Source organism: Trematomus bernacchii, unplaced genomic scaffold (assembly GCF_902827165.1).
Source record: "Trematomus bernacchii unplaced genomic scaffold, fTreBer1.1, whole genome shotgun sequence".
Lineage (NCBI taxonomy): Eukaryota > Metazoa > Chordata > Actinopteri > Perciformes > Nototheniidae > Trematomus > Trematomus bernacchii.
Window position 1 is genome coordinate 5,218,463 of NW_022987513.1, and position 12,141 is coordinate 5,230,603.

Consider the following 12,141-nt stretch of genomic DNA (forward strand, 5'->3'; position numbering starts at 1 on the left):
AATTCTTCTCATTATGACCTTTCACATAAGTTATGTTAGAGTATAAAGCACATACTCATTTCATGAAATGATTAAAAGAAGAGAAAATCACACCCCGGGAAAATGCATGTAATCGGACCTTAAGGTAATAATTAGTTTTTGTTATAATGATATAAACACGGTAAGTGTTTGCGCAGATCGATTATCTCCTATTTCTAAGTCTTCATCTGGTTGTGTGGTTCCTTTTATGTCCTGTAAGCCTGTTCTTTACCTCAGTGCTGTACACCTACTCGTTGGCCTTTGGACTTGAATAATAAGAAGCAGAGCACTATCCAGGGTATTTGTATGAATTAAGAAATGATGAAATGATGAAATAGCCTCAGCCTTAAGCGAAGAGGGTGGCAATAACCGAACAGCAGATAATAAATGCGAGTTAAGCTGACAGAAATGAGAAGGGTGCATGCATAGCAATATCGTTATCTGTAATTTAACGGTGAAAACGGTTATTGGGCTGTGGGAGATTGAAATGTTAGGTACCTTTGGAACTGGGTTATTTAAGGAGAGAGCTTCAGTGGCAGTGACGGCCCTCGCTCTCCCAGCAGGAGCCACTGGGGAGGGAACCTGAGGGCAGCTATCGATCCAGGCATCTGCTCTGCATGTGGGCAGCGAGCCTCTAGTGCCATAAACTCCTTTATTTCCCTCTAACCTTCGTGAAATGGTTTTATGGCAGAAGGAGGCAGAACATCTCCAGAGTTTTCGCGGAGGTCAGAGCTGCGTCCATCTCCCTGGTGCTGTAAATGGCTTACTGCCAAGCTGAGAGAAAAGAGCTGGATGTTGCTGTCGTGGATTTTTCTGTCATATCTTTCTCAACAGTCCCTCAAAGGGCAGCAACATCTGCCTGGGCAACATCTGCCAGGACCTCAACGGGATCAAAAAAGGTCACCAGGGACAGATGTTGTCCCTTTTATACCTGACCATTAACAGTAAATTAGCTTTGGCTGAAATTGAGCTCAACGTTGGCTTTGCTAGCTAGACATTTGAAAATAAATTAAACATTACAATTTAAATTAGATAAGAAGGCCATTGTATTATTTAAATGTACACTCTTCTGAAACATCTGGACACTGTAGTTTTGAGCTGACCTCTCTCAAATAGCAGCGTAAAGTGATTTTTAGAAGGGACTATCTTGAGCCGCGAATACAAGTGTGATGCCCTAAAAGTATGTTCGTATATCTAGCAGTGGGACCGTGACTGGGGTATTTAAAAATTAAACTGCAGTGCCCATGTTGATTGTAATGAATAAATCCCACCCAACCATCGCCCCCCTCTGCAGCATCATTTCCCAGCTCCTCCTGGGGGATCCAGAGGCGGTCCCACGCCAGATGTGTTGTATAATCTCTCCAGCGTGTTACGAGTCCACCCCGGGGTCTCCCAATGAATAAATTGCATTCCTAAAATGTGTTTTATTATATGACTACACAATGTTCTTTTCCAAGTTTGTCAAGCAAAGAGAACTACTACACATATATTTTTTGGGGGGAAATTTGCCACACGAGCACAGTGTATCTGTTTGTACCTCTGTGCAAGTGAGGGAAAAGACATGAAATAACTGAGGCGACGCACGAGGAGGAACTAAATTAATAATGAAGATGCCACAACAGAGATCTCTTTCTTCATCTTGCATTATCACTACCCTCCTCTGAGCCTCCACACACACACACACACACACACACACACACACACACACACACACACACACACACACACACACACACACACACACACACACACACACACACACACACACACACACACACACACACACACACACACACACACACACACACACACACACCAACTCCTCCTGCACCCAGCGTATGAATCCTCTTGTTGGTAATTATTATGCTTTGCTGTATCCGCACAAGGGCAAGAATGCATTTCATGTGTCCTTCAGCAGCTTATTGTGCCAGTTTCAGCACAAATGTGTCCCATGCATGCATTGCCGCTGAGAGGCTTGAGTGATAGCTGTAGGCGCTCTGATAGCCGCTCTGCACACACACATCGGCTAAGAGCAATTTAGTGCCTGTTAATAAGAGCGGCGCGGAGCCCACAATAGAGTTGATTGTATTTCCTCTGAAACGGTGGTCCTGTGTGCTGCATGTGGGCCTTGTGCGTGCCTGTAAATGCACTCATGCATTACAAGGGCTTGACCCAGATCACAGAGAGACATAATAACGCATGACAGGTTGTCCTTTTGAAAGCCCTGTGCCCTAAAAGGCAGACTGGCCATTCACAGTCTCCATTTCTGATACCCTTGTGAATAAAGGAGCAGTCTGCTACCAACGTCAGAGTTTCCCTTTCAATATCACCGTGTGTTCATCTGAATCTTTTATTACCACATGTACTAATAACTGGTTGTTCCGACGTTTCTTAGAAACTATGATACATTATTTTTGTGAAATATTTAAACAATGTTTGTTGTTGCATCAAATGGAGGTATTCTATTTGTGTTGTGCATCATGTTGTACATATTATCCTCACATTCAGAATATCTGTCTATGTCTGTAATGCTTTAAGATGTCACTACACCAAAATAATGAACAATAACATTATTTTTGTGCTATATGTAGAAATATTTTTTTTAATCCTATCAGTCAAAAGTATCTTTTACTTTGTTTATTGTGTGTCTTGTCTTTTGAAAAATGAATTGCCGTTGGGGCATGAGACAAAGTGAAAACGGACAGAAACAGAAATTATTTAATGTTGGATCATTTACATTATATTATCATATGTGTTTTATTAACATGGTATCAATATTTCATTTTTGTTTTAATTGTCAGACACAGTTGTTGGCAATACCACCCCTAGTCAGCAACTTAAAGATCCCTACTGTAATTAGAAGCAAACGTACATAAGTGTGGGCAGAGTTCAAGAGATCATTTATGAAAATGTCTTCCTCATGAGTGCCGGAGACCTGGTGCCAAGCCAAGATCCCATTACAGTTGCAAGAAGAGCTAAAATTACTCCGAAGATGTGCTCACATGCCAGGACGTCAACTTAAAGGGGACCTATCATGCAAAATGCACTTTTGTACGTCTTGTATACATGAATATGTGTCCCCGGTGTTCCAGGGAACTCACCAAGTGTCAGAAAACACAACCCTCTCTATTTTCCTCCATACCCAAATCTCTAAAAAAGGGGCTGCAACGGATCTGATAAAAACTGATCCAGATTTGAACACTGTCCTGACGTCAGGACGGTGGCGCTACGGCTATTGGGCCAACCCTCCACCTATCAGGGGAATGTGGGGTTGGGCCACGGCCGGCCATTGCCGCTCGAAAGCGCTGGAGATGCTGTAGTACATATGCCAGGCCTGTAAGTGGCGCTGTAGTCTGCCACAAAAGCAGCGAAGAAGACTTCCCGCGCATGGTTACCATAGTTACCCTTCTGTTTATTCTCCACTGTGGCTTTTTTTCTCCCTCCCCGAGGCAAGCGTTTGCTCCCGCTGCTTTAATTCAATGCAATCCCTCCCCGTCGAGGCAAGCACTGTAATTCTCTCCGGTTAGTCCACCAGCAGATGACAAACACCCACCTCTCCGCCTCTTCCAAGGAACGAGGGGACCGTGCGGCAGAGTTTCAGTTTCAGTTTCTTTCGCCGGTCAAGATGTCCGTTAAAGTTTAAATCTTCCGGACAAAATTAGAAAAGTGCCGGTCAAAGGTCTTCTTTGTTATTTATTGAGCTTTAAAACAAATGAATAACGACTCTATATAATAATATAATAAAACACGGAGGACGGAGATCTTTTTTTCTCCCCCTCTTGACTTGATCAGAGCGGCTCCCCTCTCCTGCAGGGGGGCGTGGTCTCACAGAATCACCCCGTAGACAGCAAACAGCACATAGAGCGAAATGAGGCATGGCTAAAATGCATGATCTGTTTGGTATTTTGAAAACAGAAACGTATAAATATACCTTATATAGGTATGGCCCTACAATATATCATTTAAATATAGCATGATAGGTGTCCTTTAAGTACAGTTTCCATGGCATCTGTGACTATATCCAGATGATATGTATTCATTATACATGGGGACGTGTGAGCACAACATTAAAGATGCATTGGAACAGCTTATCCCAAAGACTTTAAAGGTGCTCCTCACCAAACAGACAATACAACTGTATTATTAAACAATCTTATGTTTGGAAGTGTACCACACATTCCTCTGCTTTGCGTTATTCAGAGTTAATGAGGCTGATTTATCCACTGAGTGGTGTCATCTGAAGGGCATGTAGGAGGGAAAGTGACAGTCTCTCCTGGTAGAGCATTAATATTGTATAGTTCATGAAACAACTAAAGAGTGAATGGTAATCCGAAAATCTGTCTGACTCTTAGTCAACAGGATTTTGTGCAGTTATTAATGTTGAGGGTTTGTGGAGGAGAAAGAGGAGCAGGAACAGCAGGCCTGCAGAGCAGCCGATACTGTAGGCTGGACTTCTCCTAAAACTCTCTGGAGGTACAGTGAGCATGCTGGGTAAAGAAAAGTGTTCTGGGAAAAGATAAATCATTCAAAATGCAGCTCTGTGAAATTCTGAAAGCCAACCAGTATGGTGGTTTTTAGAGATCAGTTCACTGTAACTTAAAGGTGGGGTAGGTAAGTTTGAGAAACCGGCTCGAGATACACTTTTTGTTATATTCCATGGAATGCTCTTAACATCCCGATAGCAATGAATATCTTAAGTGCTTTGACATAAAATCCATGCAAACATTTAATCTGTGGAAGCCGTAATACTGTAAAAAGCACGACCAATTATTTTAGCCGGCCCGGCTAAAATAACTGGATGGCTTACCTGCCTGTCAGCCTTCCATCTGTGCACAAACTTATCTCGTGCCCTCATTGGTCATGTGCGCGTTCGTGTGTGTTGGAGGAGGGGCTCTATAAGGAAGTGGCAGATTTTCTCCGGTTGTGTATTTTCAAATTCTAGCGATCTCGAGCCGGTTTCTCAAACTTACCTACCCTACCTTTAAAGCAGCATGATTCTGTATTTTGGGTTTTATCACCCCTACAGTTTCAGATTGCAGTCCACTTTTACACCGCTGTTAAGTTAGATGTGCATTTGTTGTGATGAGATTAACATGTCGACACTTTAGCTAACACAGCCACACTTCAAACAACGAAAAACAGTGTGTCGCCATCAGGGGCGGACTGGGACTACAAATCAGCCCACTTCGGTACCGCCGGCCCACCTCGGTAAATGACTTACTAACGGGGGGGGGGGGGGGGGGGGGGGGGGGGTGCTAGTGACTTATCCGAGCGGCCCACCTCGGTGCCGCAAGTAAATACCGCGAGGAAATTGTCGACAGGGGGGGGGGGGGGTGGGTGCTAGTGGCCCACTTCAGTACCGGCCCATCGGGATTCGTCCCGATGGCCAGTCCGCCCCTGGTTGCCATGCACACGCTGTTTTTGGTTGTGAAATAAATGGTTTTCAAAGCCATAACTTTGTCGTTATTGGAGAGTGCAAGCGCCTAGTTAATCACAGTTTAGCAATCCCTCTGTGATATTGAGTGGCAATCACCACAGCAACAACACAAGACATATCAACCAAGCTAATATTGCTAAACCGGTTTTGGCATGACACTGCTGTACCTTTCTGCCCCCCCCCCCCCTTCCAGCGGCACAAAACTCACATGCTAGCAGTGTGAACTCGCACACCCCTATTGCTCATAGTTCCCAGTCCTGGCAGCATGGCTAACTGAGCTAACAGCTAACTAGCAGAAGAGAGCTAAAGTTAGCAGCAATTAGCAGCTAGTGTTACTTTAGCAAAATCCAAATGATTTCTGTCCATTAGAAAAGTCCACAAATCTCTGGGATTTGAGGCAGTGGACTTCAAGGTGAAACAAATATATCTCAATACAATATAATCCAGTTTCACCTAAATCAATGTATAGCTGTAAACGTTACGCACTTCTGGCGGGATATCGTACCAACTCACCAAGTCACATTGTGCGAAAAAAGGTGTTGGGTGCCCAGATAGGAACTCACAAAGGTACCACTCTCCCTAAAGTTAATGTTATTTTTAAGTCAAATAGTTACAAAATGTTCCTTTAGCAAAGTAAGAAACAGATGAAAATCAGTACATTTTTTGGTCCAATGTAATAATGGTACAATTCCAGAAAACGTAATCCCAAATAGACTTCAGTGTATGCCTTAGCTTAGAGAACAGTTTAAATACAGTAGGAATATGAATCAATCAATCAATCAATGTTTATTTATATAGCCCAATATCACAAATGTTACATTTGTCTCAGTGGACTTCACAGTTTGTACAGAATATCAGTATGACAATACGACACCCTCTGTCCTTAGACCCTCACATCGTACAAGGAAAAGCTTCCAGAGAAACCCCACAGTTTAAAGGGGAAAATGGGAGAAACCTCAGGGAGAGCAACAGAGGAGGGATCCCTCTCCCAGGACGGACAGACGTGCAATAGATGCCGTGTATAAATTGAAGAGATAATACATTTACAACATAGGTAGACCAAATGTTTGGAAATGCATGTGTCTATAATAAGAAGATGAATCCACGAGGGTGTCAACAATCCTGTGGGAGCCATCAGGGAAGTAGTATGATGAGAGTCAGGCAGGACCACAGTGACAGGTTCAGCCACGACTTGAAGTTCAGGACTCAGGATGCAGGACTCAGGATAGAGGATCCAGGACACAGGATCCAGGACTCAGGACTCAGGACTCAGGATCCAGGACCCAGGATCCAGGACTCCGGATCCAGGACTCAGGATGCAGGATCCAGGACACATGACTCAGTATCCCGGCGTAGATAGACACCAAAAATAAATGTGGGGGAAGCTGGGTTATTCGGAACATGAGAGTACACAGGTACAGACAGACAGAAGGAAGAAGTAAGGTGTCCCCCGACAGTCTAAGCCTTTAGCAGCAACACTAACGTGTCTACGTACATGGACTCCCTTAGGATAGGTTGAGGGATAAGGGGTAGCAAGTAAGAAGTAAGGAACAGAGGTGGAGAGGCACAACGTGTCTATACATGCACTCCCTTAGATTGAGGGAAAGTGGAGCCTCGCAGATGGGGGTGCTGCAGCCCCCTCAGCACCCCCCCCTTCCCGCGCCCATTCGCGATGTCTCGCTGTGTCGCAGACCCCGCGCAGCAAGCAGGAAATGAACCCAGCTCACACTGTCCGCTCCTCGCAGCAGCGAGCCGCGCAACGTCCCGCCAACACCGCACCCAGACCCCACGCAGCATTCTCATCTGTTTGTCATTACTGGTGTCATTTTCTGGTTGCTAACGCCATTGTAACACATAATCACTGATGTTCCGCTGTAACGGTGGTGGGCTCATCAGAACATAGTGGGCGAGCTGACCAATCAGAGCACAGTGGACTCATAGGGAGGGGGGGGCAGGAGCTCCAACAAGCCGTTTAGGACAGAGAGTGAATACACATACTATACACAGAGATGCTGTATGAGAAACCAATGTGAGTTTGGAAAATTGCACAATATAAATCTATTCTAGTAGACCTCAACAATGGAATTATGATCAGTAGAAATGGCCATGACATGGGACCTTTACATTTGGCTATAGCACTAACAGATAGGTTTCTGCTTCAGGAACTTTTGACTAATGGAGTCTAGTAACAGTACTTCAAAAGTTACAAAAAAATGGTCGGATAAAGCAGGATTATGCGGTTCGACTAATAGTTGCTCAATTTCAATACCATAAGTCAGAACAAGGTCGAGAGTGTGATTATAACAGTGATTGTGGGGGCTGCAACAGTTGCAGTTAGTTCAGCTCTCTGGTCTGCAGGAGAAGTTTCATTGAGGTTTTATGTCAGATAATTCAGGGCAATAAATATAAAATTCACAACATGAAGTCAACATATTCTTTATCCAGCGCTATCTGGAATACCTGATGCATGTTAACAAACTCACTGCATTTATTCATGGCACCGTCTAATGTTCCATCCAAATCTGTGTGCTGGTTAGTATTCATCTCTCTCCATAATCTAGTCTGTTAGCGTTTCTCGCTGTCTCCTCAAGCGTTTAACCTTGTCAGAGATAGGCTTGGATCCATTAAGATTTCTTGAAAGGGTTGAGCATTACAGGGCTCATTTAGAATGACTTCCATTTTTAATAAACCGCAGATCAGATACCGAGGAGGTGCACTTAACAATGCCGGAGAGATAGATATGCCTCATAATTTATATTATACAAAAGCTAAGGAAAATCATACAATGATTTCTACCCTCTTTCATTCCATTCTGCTCCTTCCTCCTCTTTGTGGGAGCTCTTTTCACGCCACGCGCTCTTAGTTTGACGTATTCAACAAATATAAAAGCTGCCTCGTCATCCTTTCATGATTGCCCCGCTGAAGGGATTTTTTTTAATATGCTGCAATAATGTTTACCTTTTTGTTAACAGACTTGGGTTATTTGTTTGTACACGGCATCACCGCTGCCAACTGAAGCTATAACAGCCTGAAAGGGCTTGTTAAAGTGGATGTTACTGTCTTGCCGGTGATTTTTTACAACACATATTAGACTGGTGTTTGTATCACTGCACAATCCTGCCTAAAGGTGGACATGCGCTGAAAGGTAATGATCATATCTCAGCTGAACCAGAAATGATGGGATGAGAATAAAGCGGGCAGGGTTAACAGACAGTGAGAGGGGTGATGGGTGCCAGAGGGCAGGGTGAGGTTAATGGAATTGGTGGCATAAAAAAGGGAGGCAGGGAAGGCTGTTTAAATGGTATGTGAATTGAAAATGCATTTTAAGCCGCGGAATCAATACTTAGTTTCTCTGTTCTGATTCCGTTATTCAGGGGTTGGAGAGGGTGGGGGCAGAGAGAAACTCAAAGTAAAGACCTTTCCATCTAATACGTGCCTCTAATACTCTCATAAGAGAAATCCCATTGTGTCGACATTGTCATAACGCTATTTTTTCCCCCTCTCTGAGCTTCAATGCTATCCTCCCAGTCATTAAAGCGAAGTATGCTGCTGGAGAAATATATATATGTCTTCATCCTTTCTGTTTCTCCTGGGTCGACCTTCATGATTAAGTGGAAGCAGCTCTGTGCGCATTGCATGAGTCACTTTTCTGACATCTATCCACAGATGTTAGCTACTGCAAAATTAAAGTTGCTTGTATAAATGCCACAGAGTCAGAAGAGGACACGATAAGAAGGAGGAAGTAGACGCACACGGCAGAGGATCCTTCTCAGTCATTCATCAGAACAAGGATTGTCAGCCATCTATGCACTCTGCAGCTCATGGAGCATACTAACACTCAACAATACAGAGAGACAGAGGTTTCACTCATTAGCTGGAAATTATTATTTGACACACCGCTGGTAATTTACAAACTGTCAGTGGCAGGTGAAAAAATCTCAACTGGTTGTTTTTCATTTCCAACTTTAATTAAAGGAAGCTGCAAGCAATGAAAATGTGTTGACCCTTGGGTTAATGAAAGCTTTTCAATGCAATGACATGAACTCTAAAAATGCACAGTCATCCAGCTCAAAACTTCGACCCTGACATTAAGGAGATAATCTGACACCCATCATTTAAACAAAGCCTGCTTTTAGCATGTGTAGTGTTCCTTCTGGCTTCTTGTTCAGGCTAAATGTTCCATGCTGAAGCAACAACAGCCACCTAAAGCTGTGAAAATAGGGCAAAAAGATGACTTTGTGTTTTTCAACAACCTAACAATGCATATCAATGAAGTTGGAGGACTTCTGTGACAAACAGCGAAAATAAGAATTCTCAAAAGTGGTACAGTGGAGGCTGAGAAATAATAACTTGTTCTTGTATAGATGAAGTTTCAAAATGGCTGTATCCAAGAAGTCCTAGAATTCAAATAAATAGTATTTTTTATCATATGCTTCCTGATTAATGTGTTATTTTCTTCTGATAATGTTCTCCATTCATAATACTGTTTTGGTCCAAAAGAATACATTCTCAAGCCTTAACATAACCCTGTTCACATCACTATGACAATCAATTGGTTATTTTCTCTTGGGGCTTTGGAACACCATGGGAATGCATCACAAATACCACTAGAAAACTACTTCTGAAAATATTATTAAAAATACATAACAAACATGTATAAATGTATAGTAACCGTGTAGTACTGTCCAGTTTCCATCATAAGGCACAAGTGGAGATAGTGTCTTGATGCTTGTGCATTGACCTGTTTAATAGAGAAATCTAAGCCCACGTCTGTGTGATCCACTCTGAAGACTCATCAATAAGTAAGTTACTACAGCATGATAGTGCTACTTCAACATGTTTCCGCCTTTTGTGTGCGTGTGCTGCCGACTGAAAGAAGTGCACTCAGTTCTTGGGTTACTTCCAAGACGCACATCCTGTAATTGATGATTTTGATCAAGTGCTCCATTCAGATTTGTCTTTGTCATGCTCAATATATTACATTTATTCTGCAAATCATCCACCCGGGGTTTGATTTGATTAATGACTCAATGACACATTATATTCATGTTATCCACTGCTTCTCAATTGCTCATTGTGGCTCCTGTTGTCAGTGCCAAGCCCCCTACTGACCCCCGGTGGTGCGGAGTTAATGGTGCAGCGCTCAGGACCACGGACAGCGTCAGAGCTCAGGAAACTTATCAGTGAACTAATAGAGCAGTGTGGCTTCTTAATGGGCATCACATTACTACAAACCACATATTTTAATAGCCTGTTAAATATTTGATTCAGACACTTATTGTACAGTTTTTTTATGTGATGCTTACATTGGACAGCTGTTCAGGAGCAGCTTCTCTCCTACATTAAGTTTTTTCATTAACTATTGTGCTCTTCAATTGTCAATGTAACCAGAAATATATCAAATCAACTTTATTTCTGACTTATTTAAATTTAGTTAATTTAATTGCATTTTTTGATATAACAAAAACCTGTCATGGTGGCAGGTGACCTTAAAGTTTTACATGCTTTTCATTTTTCTTCTCTGCCTACAGTACACTGCTGTCTTTAGTGCACTTCTCTCCATTGCTTAATTTAAGCTGCAAGGTCTCCCGCTACAAGGAACTGTAACACTAACACAGTACACAAGACTGTTGTCCACAGCCGTAAATGTATTGTATCGCAAAGGACATGTATTATTTGCTACATTGCAATTGCTACTAGAAAGATAATAACAGATTTTATGATACTTGCACGGGTGTCTGCGGAACTGTTAATATGCTTAAAATTACAATTTAATCCTGCCTTGTAATTAATATTTAACTCAATACACAATTTAAATGTGGTTTAATCTACCATGCCATCAGAGCTGTTTTTCCCCCAAACAGTTTGTTGGCGTTCATTCTTGTTGTGTATGAAAGTGTGAGTCTTTATGTGTTTATGAACATGTGCTTCCTCCTGCAGAGACAAAAGTCCTGCCCTTCAGAAAGTGCAGCTGTTTGTTAGCGAGGCGGTGCCAAGAACAGCGGCCTCTGCCGCAGCACACAGTCTGTAGAAGATGTGGAGCGAAGAGTGTGATTAGCCCAGAGACTCAGCTGGGAATTCATCTGCTGCCAGCGATCAATGAGCGGCCTGCAAAGCATTTATCGGTTTCTCCTTGCTTTTGTGTCATCACCTGCATCATCACCACCAATATGATATCACCTTTGTGGCTCCAGGGCAGTGCCCGTCTGGGTTCAACACAGACTGACAAACAACAACTGTATGGATTGCGTTGAAATCTAGGACAGATATGCATGGTCCACAGAGGATAAACCCTTATAACTGGTAATCCCCTGACATTTCATTCGGCTCACATTTATGACCAAATACCTGCTAAACAAATAGCCTTTGTATTGGCTTCAACTGTCCAACACGCTTAGTGCAAATGGTCAAATTAAAGCCGCTAGGATCTTGTATATATTCTTAAAACTTCACCTGCTAAAACAATAATAAAAGAATCAGCATGACAGCATTATCATTTTGTTGTCATAGTTAGGAAAGTATCTAGCTGAAATCACTGCTGTGATCCGATGTTCTCTTTAGGGCCACAAACCCTTCACAATGTATTTGACGGGTTCCTGGCTTGGTGATACATTAGAAAAGGTGTGATTTAGTGAGAAGGTGTAATTAAGTGTCTTGTCCTGTGTAATGAAGGTGTTCTATCATAA